We start from the raw sequence: 18616 nt of genomic DNA on the forward strand, positions 1-18616 counted from the left end.
GAGTTGGAAACAGTTGAGGCAATTTGTCAGCTTTGCCCTACATCTATTGTGATGAAAACAGGTTCTAGTGCTAAACATTTTGTCTTTAGCACAAGCGGATGGTTTATCCAAGGAAAGCAACAGACCAAGCAGAGTCAGGCAGGAGGCCAAAGCTCCTTCCATGCATATCAGAAACAATAAATCACACTTTGTCACACTGCCGTCACTGCACGTCCAAGTGCTCATGCTGAGTTTTCTTTAGTGTATAACTAGCAGTGGCAGTGACTTATTTCCCACATATTGGTCAACTTCTAATGCTGGAGCTTTAAGGGAGTGGAGGGGAAGCTGGACTTTGCTAGGATCAAGGTCGATATGGAGAGAAGAAACCCTGCAATCAAGTGGCTGTGAATGTGTAGATTTTAACATACATGAACGTTCATTTTAGCAAATAGAAAGGAACTTGGGTTAACTCCAGAATAGTAGTAGAGAGCCCTGAGCCTTCATATAATCATAGACTTTTAGTTGTCCAACCCCTTGCAATGCATCCAGTCTCTGTTTAAAAGCCTCCAGGAAAGGAGTCCACAAACTTTCAAGGGAGTCTGTTCAACTGTCAAACAGCTCTTACTGTCAGAAAGTTCTTCCTGATCTCCTTTCTTGTAACTTGAAGCCATTGGTTTGAGTCCTAACCTCCACAGCAGGACAAAACAAGCATGTTTCCTCTTCCATGTGACAGCCCTTGAGCTATTTGAAGATGGCTATCGTATCTCCTCTCAATCTCCTCTTTTCCAGGCCAAACATACCCAGGTCCTTCAACCATTCCTCTAAGGCTTGGTTTCCAGACCCTCAATCATCTTGGTTGCCCTCCTCTGCACATGTTCCAGCGTGCCAATATCCTTCTTAAATTGTGGTGCCCAGAACTGGACATAGTATTCCAGGTGCCTTGTCGACTGGGCGTACAGCTTGCCTGCACACTTATCTGTCCTTAAGCGGAAAGCCTTCTGAAAATGTCAATGGGTATTGATTGACCTATGAATTGCAAAGGGATCTATCACAGGAACGGGGAACCTGTGGCCCTCTAAAGTGTTATTGGACTCAAACTGCCATCAGGTCGAGCCAGCATGCTCAATGGTCAGGGATAATGGGATATGAACAACACCTAGACTTGGTTCTCCATCCCCGAAGTGTTAATTTAAAGAAAAGTAAATCTTTATGAAAGGGACGCGGGTGGCACTGTGGTCTAAACCACAGAGCCTAGGGCTTGCCGATCGGAAGGTCGGCAGTTCGAATCCCTGCAACGGGGTGAGCTCCCGTGGTTTGGTGCCAGCTCCTGCCCACTTAGCATTTCAAAAGCACATCAAGTGCAACTAGATAAATAGGTACCACTCTGGTGGGAAGGTAAATGGCGTTTCCATGCACTGCTCTGGTCTGCCAGAAGCAGCTTAGTCCTGCTGGCCACATGACTCAGAAACTGTCTGCGGACAAACGCTGGCTCCCTCTGCCTAGAGAGCGAGATGAGCATGCAACCCCAGAGTCGTTAGCGACTGGATCTAATGGTTAGGGGTACCTTTACCTTTAAATCTTTATGAAGTGTCCAACTAAGTTGTCATCATTATTATAGATGCAATAGATGCAAGATCATTTTAAGCAAAATGTGTGATTGACACTGCTGATCCCTTTAATACAACTGTTTAAGTGCTCAGTTATCATGCATGTTATACTGTATGGGAGCATCATATGATTTTATGCTCATATGTGGTTGTTTTCTTTAAAAAAATCTCCCCCTTCTATATTTAGTGAAAGCTGTGTGTTGTCTCTGATCATTAACTACGAACCTGTTAGACAGGTTGTGCCTCTGTTACACAAGAGATCTGAAGGCTGAGAGACAGAAGCTTGTTCAAAGTTATTCTACCCGGTTGTGCCATTACTGAGATTTGAATGGCGTCTGGCATGTTTTGTACCATTAGGCCATGCTGGGGCATGGGTTGCCGTGTTGTGCATCAAGAGCAATTCACACTAAATCGCTGAATTTTTTTCATGAGAGAAGAAAAACCTGCAAATCTCAGCAGCAATGTGGAGAACCGAATTGAAGAAACTGAGAGAAGCAAAATGGACAGATCCTTCCATCCCTTATAATAAAAAGTAATATATCAAAAAAGGAGAAAAATAAAGCAAAAGAAAAGAATGCTCATGATCCTTACAAAACACAATTGTATAAAAAAGAGAAAGAAAAAGAGAACAGAGAAAAAATAACTGGGGGAAAAAATGGAAAATTGATAAAAAGAACACCCGCCTCCCTATCTGACAATTGGATTGGATAACAATTGGATTACAGATAACAACAATCATTCAAAGTGTTTAACAGATGCACTCCAGAAGAGTTTCCCCCCCTCTGCAGGATGTAACTTTTCCCAAATTTCCCTCCTAAGCCCAGGCCTTTAGTCACTTGGACAGCACAATATGACTATTCCAATGTCCTTCTAGTAATCCAAATCAATATCCCTTATCTTGGCAGAGTGAGTGATTTTGCTTAGGATCAGCCTACAGCATCCATAAAATGGGAATTTTTTTTTGTCTCCTTCAGTCAGCAGTGGCCAAGTGTATAAATAAATGGGGCAATGCCAGGGATTTGGCTCCTGGGAGCTGGATGAAAAAGGCACCTGGAAGGAGTGGGAAGGACGGGAAATGCAGAAATTACAGGGTTCAGGAGGAAGAGATACACAGCCAGCATCTGTCCAAGTCCCTGTTGATTAAAAGCAGTCTTCCTCTTGTTTTTATTTTGTGCAGACATTCTCTTTCTCTTTCTCGTTCCCTCTCTCTCTCTCTCTCTCTCTCTCTCTCACACACACACACACACACACAGACGCACCATTAACTAGTCATTAGGGAAATTGAATTTCCGAGTGCATTTGGAAACAAACTGAGGGCCAGCAATTAGCAGTTCTGAGTAAAACAGCGCAGGGTTTTTCTGCTCTGTCATTGCTCACTTGCATATTACATATCCACTCATTGTCACAGTAACCTACTATCTGACAGAAGGCAGATGACGTTGCACAGGAAACGGAGATATGGAGAGGAAACGTTTTGCTGATAGGCCACCCAGGCATGCAGCCCCTACATGGACTGGCATGCTGGGAAGCTGCTGCCCAGAATGGAATGTTCCAACCGAGGGATTTTCAGTATTGTGAGATTCTCCTGTGCAGCGGGGAAAGGTGCATTCTTTCTTTCTTTTAATTTACTGAAAACATTTTTAGGCCACTTTCCCATACTTGCTCAGCAAGGGGTTACACTGAATAACCGCACAGCTAAAATAACAATAAAAACACACACAATCCAGTTTAAGGCGTTTCAATTACCCCAGGCATTCTAATTTGTGTAATGCTTTTTGCTGCTGCTTCAGATATTATTGTTATTTTTTTCCTATGCATATCTTTATTGTTTTAAAATAGATACACTTATGCCAGGAAAGCAAACCAACCAACCAACCAACCAACCAACCAACCAACAAACAAACATACAATCAAATAAACAAACAAACTATAAACTGACAAACAGACAATAGCAATATATGAAACAACACAATTCTTATAACTAACATCCTTCACATATTATTGTTAATGCAATTGTCCCATTGCAAGGGTTAGGAACCTGCAGCCTTCCGAACGTTGTTGGGGCTCCCATCAGTTGCAATCAGTGTGATCAACGGTTAGGAATTATGGGAGCCTGGAGTCCAACAACATCTTGAGGGCCACAGATTCATCATTCCCAGTCATGGACTGGCTGGACACAGAAGAATGGTGGGAGGCACCAGATGGGGGAACCCCCCAAGGGAAGAAGGCACGGAGCCAGGAGAATTGGGGTGGGATGATGACGAGTCAGTGTGGGATGTAAAACTGCAGTCAAGTACAACTTTCCTACTGTGGACATGGTTTGTACCACTCAGGAGAAGACTTCCTGTTTCCTCCTGAGCTGGGACAGACTTCCATTACATGTGACTTGCAGAGGGTGTGGTCTGTTGTATTTCGATGGAGGCACACATGGCCTCCATGTTCTGATCAGTGTGTGTTATCCATTTTGTAGATTGCTGTGTGTTTGGAGAAGTGACTGCTTAGTCGCAGTCACTTGGGACTAACTTCTTTATGGATTAGTTCTACAGTGGAACCTCGGGTCGCGAACGTGATCCGTGCGAGAGGCACGTTCGCAACCTGCAGCGCCGTTTCTGCGCACGTGCGGGTCGCGATTCGGCGCTTCTGTGCATGCACAAAGCACGATTTAGCGCTTCTGCACATGCACAAGCACCAAAACCTGGAAGTAACGGTACTTCCGGGTTTGGCGTGGTGCGCAACCCGAAATCGCGTAACCTGAAGCATCTGTAACCCGAGGTACCACTGTAGTTGTTATGTAACCCAAGCCTGCCTTCAGGCGATATATCTGTGAACCTGAATGAATCTGTGAGTAAACTACTTTTATATTAACGTTAATCAGATTCTTGTGCTTATTCTTTTTAAGTGGGATTAGAAGGGATTTTACCAGGAAGGAATCTTTAATAGTAAGACTCAGATGACTCAGCATCAACCTGATCGCTGCATAATTTTAAAAGGGGGATGTTTGGAACTCTGCTAGAATATGGAACTTGCTGGCGCAAGTTAGGAAGGATATCGCTAAATAATATATCCTCTCCTGCCCCCCTAATCATCCCCACAGTCAGAGGGAGAAGAGGGAGACCACTGGAAAGAGGAGGTGGCCGAAGCTGAAGGCGTAATAGGGCTTAGTGAGCTAGGAGAGTCTGTGGCAGAATCAGAGGCAGATGCTGAAACAAGAGAGGAGGGAGACCAAGAGGCAGAGAGATGAGTCAGGCTGCTGAAGAAGCCAGGGTGGATTCTGCTGCAACAAGTTCCCCTTTCCCCAGCCTCCCAGGACTCAAAGCGGGACGAAGAGGGAGGAGCAGAGACAGTGGCATTGGCATAGCCTCAGATTGCTTGGAAAGGACCCAGGGGAGGAGGAGATTTAGGCATCTGTGAGAAGGCTTCAGAGCAGAAAGAATGGTGATTGTTCTTTTCATAACATCATAAAGAGAGTTGGAGAGTTTTAAGGTCACAATACATGGCTTCTTCCTGGCTCCTTCCTTGTCTTTCTGCTAGCAGGTGAAGACTTTCTTGATGCAACAGGCTTTTGGGAACGGACTGCTTTTAACTAAGGGGCTGGTGCCATGCTGTTTTTATTGTGATTATTGGTGTGGTTTTAATAGATTTTTAAAATATGTATATCATTTTAGTTATTTCAATGTTTAATTGTTTTTTTTATAGATTTTCCCCTACCTTTTTAAGCATTTTTTATTTTATTTTTGTCTATAAGCTACCTTCAGTCCCATCAGGGGAAAATGCAAAGTATAAATAAATTTCTGCTCCTCATAATCACCAGGCTTTCTCTTGAATGTCCATCTGCAATGGCTCACTATGGGAGAATAAACTGGCCAATCTGTCAAGGGTCTATAATGATGCTATAACAAATGAGATATTTAAACAAAATTATGCTGTATTGCACGTGATGTTTTGCTAACTCGGGCTCTGCCTTTGCTGCTCACTAGTCAATTTGATCTCTCCCCTTCTCATACTAAATACATTTCATTAGATACGTACCACACACAAGGGTGTCATTTGTAATATTTAGCAAACATCTTCACTGCATCCTTTGCTCATAGGCACCCCACAGTGCCAAACTGCAATTAAAAAGGCATAACACTCCATCACAGCATATTCAAAACCAATGGAAAAACAAACAAACCATGCTATAACAGTGGTAGTAACACTGCTTTTTTCTTAAACAATGTTTAGGAGTACTCTCATTTGGACTCAAGAAAATCACCATTTTATGGTTCTAATTGGGGGAAATAAATACCACAAATGGACAAAAGTACATAGATTCACAAAATGTTGAGGGGTATGTGTACCGCTGGGTACCCCCAGGAAAAAAGCACTGGGTGGTAATAATAAAACAACAACACAAAGTTCCACCCAGCTGACATTAAAAAACTGACCTTCAGACAGAACTGCCCGCTCAACTACAAGCACAAACATTAACAACGAAAAAGGGAATACGATTTGCTTGCCATGCTATAGGTTTATAAGGTCAAACTGATTTAGTTAAAAGGTACAATTATGCTCATTCCTGGAATTCAGCTATAATAATGCTGCTTGCAATAAAGAGGATTCTACAGCAAACACATTAAAAAAAAGGACCAGTGATTTCCGCCGTCCCCCCCATTAATTGATGAGGAATCCTAGGATGTCCTGAAAACAAACAAGCAAAAGGCAACCCCCAAACCCTTCAATTAGAAGGGGGTGGGTGGAAATCCATCTCTTTTCTTTTAAAGCTTTTGAAAAAGGGGGATTGCTTTATTATGATATATCCAGGGGTAGTTTGCAGCCCAGATAAAAGCTTCCGAGCCTCCACGTACTTTTACTTAGTGTGTCTAAACCTCTTTGTTCATTTCCACATCACCAGCTACTCAAAACAGCATCATTGGTCCTGAGCCACCTGGTGAGAGGAGAGGCCTAACAAGCAGTTGCTGACATGCACCATTCCTTGCTTACGCTGCCAGGATCATGCCCTGCTCCTTTCTTCTGTGCTAGTTTCAGCGAGCTTTTGATGTGGGGTACTTTTAATGAAAGAATAGGGATCTCCAAATCAGAATGTCAGAACACAGGCAAAGGAAACGAAAGGAAATAGTAGCACGGGTGGGTGAAAAAGTAGAAAGAGAACAGCGATGTTCCAAAAGGTACTAACTTCCTGTAATGGCAAGCTTCTGTGTACACAAGCCCACTTAAAGAAGAGATTTTATAGACTGGAAAAGACTTTGAAGAAAGCATTCTTTATTTTTTTTTAATGTTTGCTTTCTCTTCCTCCGAGTAGTAACCACATCCTCCCTTCCTTCGGCTCTCTCCAGCTGCTCTCCTTCATTTTGGTTACGCCAAGTGGGTCACATGGGATACACGAGCATTCAGAACGGCAATGTGTCATTTGGCAGTTAAAGAGGAAGTGACTTCCGATGACCTTGATATTGGTAAATGTGGAGTAATTCATCATTTTAAAAAAAGTTTGCTCAGCTGTTAACTTTCAGTGCACATGCTCCTTTTCAGCCTAAATCTGTTGAAAGCAAAGAGAACACGTAAATATATCTACATCCATCCATCCATCCATTGATTCTTACATTTAGATAGATAGATAGATAGATAGATAGATGATGATGATAGATAGATAGATGATAGATAGATGATAGATAGATGATAGATAGATAGATAGATAGATAGATAGATAGATAGATAGATAATAGTTAGATAGATAGATATAGATACATAGGGACACGGGTAGCACTGTGGTCTAAAGCAGTGAGCCTCTTGGGCAGCCTTTCTCAACCTGTGGGTCCCCAGATGTTGTTGAAATACAACTCCCATCACCCCTAGCTAGCAAGGCCAGAGCTCAGGGATGATGGGAGTTGTAGTCCAACAACATCTGGGGACCCACAGGTTGAGAACCGCTGCTCTTGGGCTTGCCGATCAGAAGGTTGGCGGTTTGAATCCCTGCAATGGGGTGAGCTCCCGTTGCTCTGTCCCAGCTCCTGCCAACCTAGCAGTTCGAAAGCATGCCAGTGCAAACAGATAAATAGGTACCTCTGCAGCAGGAAGGGAAATGGCGTTTCCGTGTGCTCTGGTTTCCATCACGGTGTCCCATTGTGCCAGAAGCTACTGTTAGAGCCATCATGAGACTTCCGCCAGATACCAGCAGCCTTCAAGCAAGCAAACTTGCCTTATTTTGGCTCCCTAGCATCCCACTGCCAGAGGATTGCCTCCTTCCATTCACCACTTTGCCTCCTCCAAGCGGAAGAAACCTGGGCAGGGCTGAATGTCACATCCATGGCCAGATGTGTCCTGCTGGAAATAAAAAAGGGCTTTCCCCTTGGCCTGCCTTTATATCCCCTCAGTTGCCAAGGGCTTTTGTGACATCACAAGAAACCCACAGCCAATGGCAACAGGTGGGGAAGCATCATCTTCATTGCTTTGAGCCTCACAATGGCGGGTGGACCTATTAGTGATTGTGTGCTTATTTATTTAGGACAAAGGTGGAGCTATGGTCTAAACCACTGAGCCTCTTTGGCTTGCCAATCAGAAGGTTGGCAGTTCGAATCCCCGTGACAGGGTGAGCTCCCGTTGCTCTGTCCCAGCTCCTGCCAACCTAGCAGTTCAAAAGCACACCAGTGCAAGTACTGTAGATAAATAGGTACCACTGCGGCAGAAAGGTAAATGGTGTTTCCATGTGCTCTGGTTTCTGTCACGGTGTCCCATTGCGCCTGAAGTGGTTTAGTCATGCTGGCCATATGGCCCAGAAAGCTATCTGCAGACAAACACTGGCTCCCTTGCCCTGAAAGCAAGATGAGTGCCGCAACCCCATAGTCACCTTTGACTGGACTTTACTGTCCAGGGGTCCTTTACCTTTTAACTTAGATACATAGCACTCTCTTTGTGTAGATATAAATATAAAATCTTAGACCAGGACCTTTCTTCCTTTTATTTCTCCTAGTAGTATCCTGACCCCATTTAAGGATTTCCCCCATTTGATCCTTAGAACAGATTTACAAAGCCTTCAACCACTTAGGTCCAGGTTACCTCAGGGATCACCTGAAATCCCAGACTGACCACTGAGATCATTGCCAGGAGGATTTCTCACCAATCCTCTTGCAGCTGGTGAGACCAATCTGACAACAATGAGAAACTGAACTCTTAGTGTGTGCCCTACTATTCAGTTGCGGCCCTTTCTAAGTGATTGTTCAAAGATACCCAGTGAATTTTGTGGCTGAGCAGAGACTGTAATTCAACATCTCTCTGGCCCAAGTACAAAGCATTATCCAAATGGCTCTCAGAAAAAGTATCTCAGCATGACTTGCAGCAATTCTACATGCTAGCTCTTCCATGGCTACCAAAACCTATTATGTTGTAACAGCTATGTGGGTGTTTTTCTTTCCATTCAGCATTTTTCCAGCACTTTGCAGCCTCCCCAGCTGCCTGATTTGAAAAGCCTCACGGGAGAAGTTACCGCCTATTGTCTTGCCCTGAGCTTTACTTGAAATGTGGGAAGCCAGGGAGACTGGCTAAAACACACTTGAGATTGGTTTTGTTTTTAAGGAAAGCCATCCCTCTTATCTTTTTTTAAAAAAGTGTTCCCTCTCTCGTTTTTTTAAAAGCAAAAAGGCTTCACTTAAAAGAACAGCAACAAAAACTGCTAGACAAACAGGTTGCCTTCCTGTCACCACAAGCTTACTAGAAAGCTCAGCTGAGACTATCGTTTCAGGAAAGATGATCCTCCATCACAGCACTGCAGAAGAAGAAAGTCGCATCAGTACACCTGGCTTAAAATATATATATTCCTTCCCCGCCCATCTGGCTGGGTTTCCCCAGCCACTCTGGGCAGCTTCCAACAGAATATTAAAAACACGATAAAACATCAAACATAAAAAACTTCCCTAAACAGGGTTGCCTTCAGATGCCTTCTAAAAGTCAGGTGGTTGTTTATTTCCTTGACAACAGATGGGACAACAGGGCAGGCACCACTACCAAGAAGGCCCTTCCTGATTCCCTGTAACCTCAATTCTCGCAGGGAGGAAACTGCCAGAAGGCCCTCAGAGCTGGACCTCAGTGTCCAGGCTGAATGACAGGAGTGGAGACGCTCCTTCAGGATTTGCAAATACTAAAAACCAGTGGCCTCTGACCTTCCTAGGATTCTTCCTACCCATCAGCTAAATTGCCACAGTGTTCTGAAACATACTCTTGCCTGCAACCCCAGTCTCCAAGCAGAGCAAGATTTCAAGGGTTCCAGGCACTAACCCAGGGTCTGTGTTTCCTTTTGGAAATGAGGCAAAGCGGAGACTGTGGTGTCCTTATGATATATGGTTAATGTACACATATCTGCAACCTGAGCCTACGACAAAGGGGTTCACGGCATCAACACCCCAAAAGGGTCTTGCTTCCCCCATAGCCACAGGCAAGCAGAAATCAAGCTTCGTGCTCTGCCTACTGCTTTGCTTCTCAGTCTCATAACGCCTAACTTTAAGGTTCTAGCTCACATTGCTCCTAACTCTCTATCCTCTAAGCTCTGGCTTTATCTGTTATGGGCTATTTGCCATCTCATGCCAAGTCCCTGTGATCCCATGTTGTCTTAATAACCCATCACCCAGGCAATCATCTCAACACAAGAGGCTAGCCTGGCTTAATTAGCTTTTACCACTTGTTAGATCCACGGACTATCAGTGTCCAACACACAGCTCAGCACCTCAAGCCTTAATTAAATTCTAACACTTGCTGGATCCTGGGGTGAAAGTGGTCTGGCACTCAGAAACTCATAACACTATATCTATATATATCTATATATATCTATATATCTATATCTATCTATATATATCTATATATCTATCTATATATCTATCTATCTACGAAATCAACTATCTACGAAATCAACTACGAAATCTACGAAAGCAACTATCTATCTATCTATCTATCTATCTATCTATCTATCTATCTATATATGCAGGTTTTGGTGTCTTCGGGTGTCTTCCCGTGTAAGAGTCGGGGTGTCTGGGCGACGTTTCGACGAGGTCTCACTCGTCATCTTCAGGCTGGTGCTTTCGGCTTCTTGTTACTGGAACAGAGCAGAATCTGGTGTTTGAGTTCCTATAAATACTGTTGAGGGGTGTGGTGTATAGCCTCCAACGTTCTGGGCAGAGAGGAAGTTCCTAGATTAGTGTGCCTTTTCTTCTTTTGTTCCTTAATTACTTGAGGGATATCTTGAGTGATTTCATGAGTGATATTCTGAATACCACTGGGTGGGTCATTAAGTGTAGATTAGTTGCTAAAGCTTTCGTGTCTTGACCTCTTGAGCTTGTGAAGAGTTTTTCTGAGAAGATGGCTGTGCTGCATTTAGTTGTGCTCTGGCTTGGCTTTGTGTATAGGGGCGAGCTGTAATTTTGTGCCTTGTGCCAGCCAGATCTGTGTAGGGATTGCAGGGGGGTGCAGCATCCGGAGGTGCCACTATAGTTTGGCTACTGGATGGAGTCTGTAGTATGTCTGTGGAGAGGGTCTGGGTTTGGGTCTGGTGTGGTTGATTGGTGACGGCGTTCTGTGTGCCTCTGGTTCTGGTGTCGGTTTTTGTGGGGAGGGCTAATTTCCAGATGTCAGGCAGGCGGGACGTGTCGTCACGCTTGTTCATGTTGTGAGGGTGTTTCTCTATCTCGATGGCTTCCATGATTATTCTCTTGTGGTGATGTTCCATGTTAAAGAGCAATTTGGAATCTGCAAAATTAATTTCGTGTCCTGTTTCTATCATGTGTTGGAAAAGAGAGGAAGTTTTTTCTTCTTTTTTGACGGCATTCTTGTGTTCTGCGATACGTGCATTTATTCGTCTGTTTGTTTGTCCAATGTACGTGGCTGGGCAGACTTTGCAGGGTATTTCATAGACCCCTTGGTTTTCGAGCTGGATTTTGTCTTTTGGGTTTCTGAGGATATTGGCTATTTTTTGGTTGGTGCAGAAGGCTGTTTTGATATTGTGTTTATGGAGGATTTTGCTAATTTTGTCTGTAGTGCCCTTGATATAAGGAAGGAGGGCCATGCCATTGTTTTCTTCTGTGTCTTGGTTTTTGGGGGGTGTTTCTTTTTGGATTAGCTTCGTAACCTTGTTTTTCTGGTATCCATTGGCGATTAACACATTTGAGAGATTCTGTAACTCAGTTGTCAAGTGGTCTTTGTCAGCCAGGCGTTTGGTTCTGGAGATGAGAGTCTTGGCTACGGAGTTTATTTGTGCAGGGTGGTGGTGTGATTGTGCATGTAAGTAGCGGTTGGTGTGTGTTTTTTTCCGGTAGATAGTGTGTCCTAGGGCGCCATCAGGTTTTTTGTAGATTAGGACGTCAAGAAAGGGGAGTTGGTTGTTGTCTTCTATTTCCATAGTGAATTGTATTTTGGGGTGTAGGCTGTTGAGATGTGTGAGGAAGCTATCTAGTTTTTCTTTCCCGTGTGGCCAAATTACAAAGGTGTCGTCAACATATCTGAGCCAAAGTTTGGGTTTGTGTTCTGACTTGTCTAAAGCATTGGTTTCAAAGTGTTCCATGTACAAATTTGCGATGACCGGTGAGAGGGGTGATCCCATAGGTGCTCCTTCTATCTGTTTGTATCTTTGTCCATTGTGGATGAAGTACGTGTTGGTTAGGCAGTGGTTGGTCAGGTCCAGAATGTATTTGGGGGGATTGTATTTGTTTTGAATGGCTGTCAAGGCTTCATTAATGGGCACTTGAGTGAAGAGAGATACAACATCGAAGCTCACAAGTAGGTCATCGGGATGTAGGTATTGCTTCTTTATTGTTTCTATGAACTGGAAGGAGTTAGTAACGTGTGAAGCGATGGATTCTGCATAGGGCTGAAGTTGCTTAGCGAGAAATTTAGCGAGATTTTGTAGAGGTGAGCCTATGGAGCTGACTATTGGTCTGAGTGGTGTTCCTTCTTTGTGTATCTTGGGGAGACACAAAGAAGGAACACCACTCAGACCAATAGTCAGCTCCATAGGCTCACCTCTACAAAATCTCGCTAAATTTCTCGCTAAGCAACTTCAGCCCTATGCAGAATCCATCGCTTCACACGTTACTAACTCCTTCCAGTTCATAGAAACAATAAAGAAGCAATACCTACATCCCGATGACCTACTTGTGAGCTTCGATGTTGTATCTCTCTTCACTCAAGTGCCCATTAATGAAGCCTTGACAGCCATTCAAAACAAATACAATCCCCCCAAATACATTCTGGACCTGACCAACCACTGCCTAACCAACACGTACTTCATCCACAATGGACAAAGATACAAACAGATAGAAGGAGCACCTATGGGATCACCCCTCTCACCGGTCATCGCAAATTTGTACATGGAACACTTTGAAACCAATGCTTTAGACAAGTCAGAACACAAACCCAAACTTTGGCTCAGATATGTTGACGACACCTTTGTAATTTGGCCACACGGGAAAGAAAAACTAGATAGCTTCCTCACACATCTCAACAGCCTACACCCCAAAATACAATTCACTATGGAAATAGAAGACAACAACCAACTCCCCTTTCTTGACGTCCTAATCTACAAAAAACCTGATGGCGCCCTAGGACACACTATCTACCGGAAAAAAACACACACCAACCGCTACTTACATGCACAATCACACCACCACCCTGCACAAATAAACTCCGTAGCCAAGACTCTCATCTCCAGAACCAAACGCCTGGCTGACAAAGACCACTTGACAACTGAGTTACAGAATCTCTCAAATGTGTTAATCGCCAATGGATACCAGAAAAACAAGGTTACGAAGCTAATCCAAAAAGAAACACCCCCCAAAAACCAAGACACAGAAGAAAACAATGGCATGGCCCTCCTTCCTTATATCAAGGGCACTACAGACAAAATTAGCAAAATCCTCCATAAACACAATATCAAAACAGCCTTCTGCACCAACCAAAAAATAGCCAATATCCTCAGAAACCCAAAAGACAAAATCCAGCTCGAAAACCAAGGGGTCTATGAAATACCCTGCAAAGTCTGCCCAGCCACGTACATTGGACAAACAAACAGACGAATAAATGCACGTATCGCAGAACACAAGAATGCCGTCAAAAAAGAAGAAAAAACTTCCTCTCTTTTCCAACACATGATAGAAACAGGACACGAAATTAATTTTGCAGATTCCAAATTGCTCTTTAACATGGAACATCACCACAAGAGAATAATCATGGAAGCCATCGAGATAGAGAAACACCCTCACAACATGAACAAGCGTGACGACACGTCCCGCCTGCCTGACATCTGGAAATTAGCCCTCCCCACAAAAACCGACACCAGAACCAGAGGCACACAGAACGCCGTCACCAATCAACCACACCAGACCCAAACCCAGACCCTCTCCACAGACATACTACAGACTCCATCCAGTAGCCAAACTATAGTGGCACCTCCGGATGCTGCACCCCCCTGCAATCCCTACACAGATCTGGCTGGCACAAGGCACAAAATTACAGCTCGCCCCTATACACAAAGCCAAGCCAGAGCACAACTAAATGCAGCACAGCCATCTTCTCAGAAAAACTCTTCACAAGCTCAAGAGGTCAAGACACGAAAGCTTTAGCAACTAATCTACACTTAATGACCCACCCAGTGGTATTCAGAATATCACTCATGAAATCACTCAAGATATCCCTCAAGTAATTAAGGAACAAAAGAAGAAAAGGCACACTAATCTAGGAACTTCCTCTCTGCCCAGAACGTTGGAGGCTATACACCACACCCCTCAACAGTATTTATAGGAACTCAAACACCAGATTCTGCTCTGTTCCAGTAACAAGAAGCCGAAAGCACCAGCCTGAAGATGACGAGTGAGACCTCGTCGAAACGTCGCCCAGACACCCCGACTCTTACACGGGAAGACACCCGAAGACACCAAAACCTGCATTCCTGTACCCGTGAAAATCTACGAAAGCATATATATATATATATATATATATATATATATATATATATATATATAAAATAATTAAGGCTCTAGCCTGGTCTAACATTATGTAAATGAACATGAAATCTAAATATATGAAAATGGCATGCAACTAAGATATGCAACTATAACGGCAGCGCTTCAAATTCTGATATGTTTACAGGAGGTAGTTCTTGGTGTGGAACAGGTTCCCTGACCCTGTCCTGCTGGGAGTAGGAAATGAGACTAAATACGAATCTTTAATATGTCCTAGGTCTTGGCATGCAAAATGTAGCACTGGATATAGAAAATCTGAAGTAAGCTTTGCAAATAAGCAACATCCTGCAATTTTCTGCTTTTGAGTCATGTTGGACTCTTTCTCTCTTTCTTCCTGAAAGCAAGCTCCTTCTTTGAAATCTGTTGTGGAAGGGGGAAAAAAATTCCCAAACGCTGTGAAGGTTATTTGCATAGCTGCCAGTTCTTGTGAGTAATCTCCCCACATTAGAAGGGAAATTATTTTTGTGGTGATTCAAGGGATATTCTGTCTGTTTTGGTTAAGCACCTCCGTGTGTTTTTCCTTTCAAGTCTCAGGCTTTTTCATGAGCTCACAGGTGGTTTAAAAAAATGTAGCACTTCCTTTTAACTCCCCCCCCCCCCCGCATCACCCATCTATGAAGAAAGGAAACCTAGAATCTTTTCTAAACAGCAGTTTAAAAAAAGAAGAAGAAGAAAAGCTTGATTTTTTAATATATTTTTTTCACCTGACAAAACATAATCAAAGACCGTCCTGGGTACATAATATATTTGGCAGATTGCCTTCTGTTTGGAAATTCCAACTACTGTTTAATGGCTGAATGCAACCTTTTACTTGATAATGTTTACAGGCAAAATTTAATAGTGCTCTTGAGGTCAGGGGCAACTCCAGGTCTCAGGATTAAACCCTTACCTTTCTGTTAGTTGATTTTCATTTCTCCTTCCAGTAAAGCAGTGTTTCCCAAACTTGGGTCCCCAGCTGTTTTTTTGGACTACAACTCCCATTATTCCCAGCTAGCAAGACCTAGGGCATATTAAAGATTTGAACTTAGTCTCATTTCCTACTCCCAGCAGTACAGGGTCAGGGAACCTGTTCCACACCAAGGACTACCTTCTGTAAACATATCCGAATTTGAAGGGCTGCCGTCATAGTTGCATATTTTAGTTGCATGCCTTTTTAATATATTTAGATATCATGTTCATTTACATAATGTCAGGCCAGGCTAGAGCTTTGATAACAACAAGAACAAGAACAAGAACAACAACAACAACAACAACAATAATAATAATGTATTATTTACACCCCGCCCATCGGGCTGAGTTTCCCCAGCCACTTTGGGTGGTTTCCAACAGAATATTAAAAACACGATAAAACATCAAACATTAAAAACTTCCCTAAACAGAGCTGCCTTCAGATGCCTTCTAAAAGTCAGGTGGTTGTTTATTTCCTTGACATTAAATGGGAGGTCATTCCACATGGCAGGTGCCACTACTGAGAAGGCCCTCTGCCTGGTTCCTTGTAACCTCACCTCTTGCAGGGAGGGAATCGGCAGAAGGCTCTCGGAGCTGGACCTCAGTGTCTGGGCTGAACAATGGGGGTGGAGACGCTCCTTCAGGATTTGCAAATACTAGAAACCAGTGGCCTCTGACCTTCGTAGGATTCTTTGTACCCATCAGCTAAATTGCCCCGGTGTTCTTAAACATACTCTTGCATGCAACCCCAATCTCCAAGCAGTGCAAGATTGCAAGGGTTCCAGGTCAGGGATGATGGAAGCTGTAGTTCAAAAACAGCTGGAGACCCAAGTTTGGAACACACTGCAGTAGAGGTGTGCACCATTACTGCTTCTTAGACTTTGGGGCTGATCCCAGAAGAATTAAGCCATGGTTTTGTGGTCCAGTAATTTCTATGAAGCTTCCTAGGCATTGGGGTAAACAATAAGTTCATATGAGAAATATAGAATAACAGAGTTGGAAGGGACTGCTAGGATCATTCTAGTACAACCCCCTGCAATGCAGGAATATTTTGCCCTATGTGTGGCTCGAACCCACGGCCTTGAGATTAAGAGCCTCATGCTCTACTGACTGAGCTATCTCACAGCTATCGCACCGCCTATCAGTTACCTGGCACAAAGGCATTGCTTGGCAACTGTCCACAGGTATAAGCCAGTCCTGTCCTGTCCTGTTCCCCAGTCCTGTCCTTGAATTGTAACCTTGCAGGATGTACTTTCTGAATGAACATCGAGTGGATAAGTCTCTTCCTTTAAGTCTTAAGTAAAAGCAACACTATGAAAAGGGCAAACAGCACCTGCTAAGTTCAGGACATTGGGGGAAGAAACCCGATGTTACTGACTTACAAGGATGAATTGTGTGCTAAATGAAGGACAAGGAATAGCTAATAAACAGATCATATTGTGCCATAGGTAAGGAACTGGAGGTCAAAAGAACACAATATTTGAAGGAAAGAGAACGTGCAGTGCAATGGTGTGCTATACATCTTTACTCCAAAGGAAGTCACACTTGAAGGCCATTTGGCTTATTTTTTGGTAAATGGTATAGAATTGCAGTCATCATTTATGACAAGCTGTTAATATCCTATTGTTGGAGTCATTACAGTCAGGCAACTCCCGGTCTCCTATGACTGGATTTTTGGAATGTTATTACCTTGCATCATTACCTACTGATTTTTATTTTTATTTTTGGATCAACTATGCATTAGGTACTCACTTTTTAGCATTGATTCTTTATTTAGTAATATCTCCCCCCCCCCAATTTTTATTTTTATTTTAGTTTGTGCCACCTTTTCATCCCCCAAGTGCTGCCCTGGAAGCTGTCTCTGAGAGCAGCCACTGAACAACAGATTATGAATCCTGCTGCTGTTAGTAGAAAGATATCTCTGGCAGCTGGGGTGGTTTTCAGTTGGATTGAGTCAGGAAGTTGCCAGGAGATGTGCAAATGATGCCTAAAGTGGAAAGCAGCTGCAAGAGTCAGGAGATGCTGCTGGAGACTCTTCAAATATTAGAAGAATGTCGGTGAGGTCTAAGCTACTTGCTCTTTTCCTGCTAATTTGCGGAAAGGGCATTTTCGGCAGCCTCTCCCAGAGGCCCTTTGCTGCTTCATCTGGCAGCCTTAAATGGCTTTCTGGCAACTGTCTAAGGTTAGGGCAATTCAACGGCCACCTGGATTCTGTGTTCAAGGGTAAGTGAGAGTGGGATTCTCCCTGAGAAGCCTTCAGTCTGTAATGAAAAAAGAAAGAAAAGTTTCTTTGCACTGGGAAATGAAAGAAAGTACAGTTGAGATGCAGCTGCCAGAGAGCGATGCGTGTCTGCAGATGTAGCCATGAACTCATTTCTAATCTACGTAAACGCTACCTGCCCCTGATCCCATATCCGTATGCTTGTAAAAGAAATCCATGTGGCTTGACTCCATAAAACAGAGCTGATGATGTTGTCATTATCTCTTAAGCCAGGGGTAGGCAACCTAAGGCCCGGGGGCTGGATGCGGCCCAATTGCCTTCTCAATCCAGCCCGCAGATGGTCCGGGAATCAGCGTGTTTTTACATGAGTAGAATGTGTCCTTTTATTTAAAATGCATCTCTGGGTTATTGGTGGGGCATAGGAATTTGTTCATTTCCCCCCCTTCAAAATATAGTCCGGCAAGCCACAAGGTCTGAGGGACAGTGGACCGGCCCACAGCTGAAAAAGTTTGCTGACCCCTGTTTAAGACAAGGCAACGCAGAGGAGTGAATAACCACCCAGCATGCCTTGTCCTTACCCAAAGGGACTGCTTCGATCGCCCTTACTCACAGTGAATCACACTTCAAGTACAGTAGCTGGGAGTGGGGGGAGAAACCCCTTTGATTTAAATGCCTGACTGCCTAGATTGCATCATAATGAAGCATGCCGGTGTCCTTGGTGAAAAACCCTGTGGGTGATGTCAGTGTTAAGTTGCTGAAGGGCACTTTAGCTGCATGTCTGTTGGTCTTCAATGGGATCTTGCTGCTCATCCTTGTCTTTTGCTGGAGCATCCTTTGTAAACAGCTGCTGTGACACTAGTGAAGCT

General features: G+C 43.7%; 2 long non-coding RNA genes across 2 annotated transcripts; both read right to left on the bottom strand.

Annotated features, from left to right (window-relative positions):
- Positions 1-6828: 6828 nt before the first annotated feature.
- Positions 6829-7891, bottom strand: LOC309542790. Its single transcript, XR_014224436.1, has 2 exons — positions 7647-7891; positions 6829-7122 (listed from the first exon to the last, which is right to left on the bottom strand). It is a non-coding gene; the product is annotated as an uncharacterized lncRNA (long non-coding RNA).
- Positions 7892-17277: 9386 nt separating this feature from the next.
- LOC309542804 lies at positions 17278-18372 on the bottom strand. The gene is made up of 2 exons (XR_014224451.1): positions 18329-18372; positions 17278-17790 (listed from the first exon to the last, which is right to left on the bottom strand). It is a non-coding gene; the product is annotated as an uncharacterized lncRNA (long non-coding RNA).
- Between the last annotated feature and the right edge of the window lie 244 nt (positions 18373-18616).

Source organism: Podarcis vaucheri, assembly GCF_965113315.1.
Source record: "Podarcis vaucheri genome assembly, chromosome: 11".
Lineage (NCBI taxonomy): Eukaryota > Metazoa > Chordata > Lepidosauria > Squamata > Lacertidae > Podarcis > Podarcis vaucheri.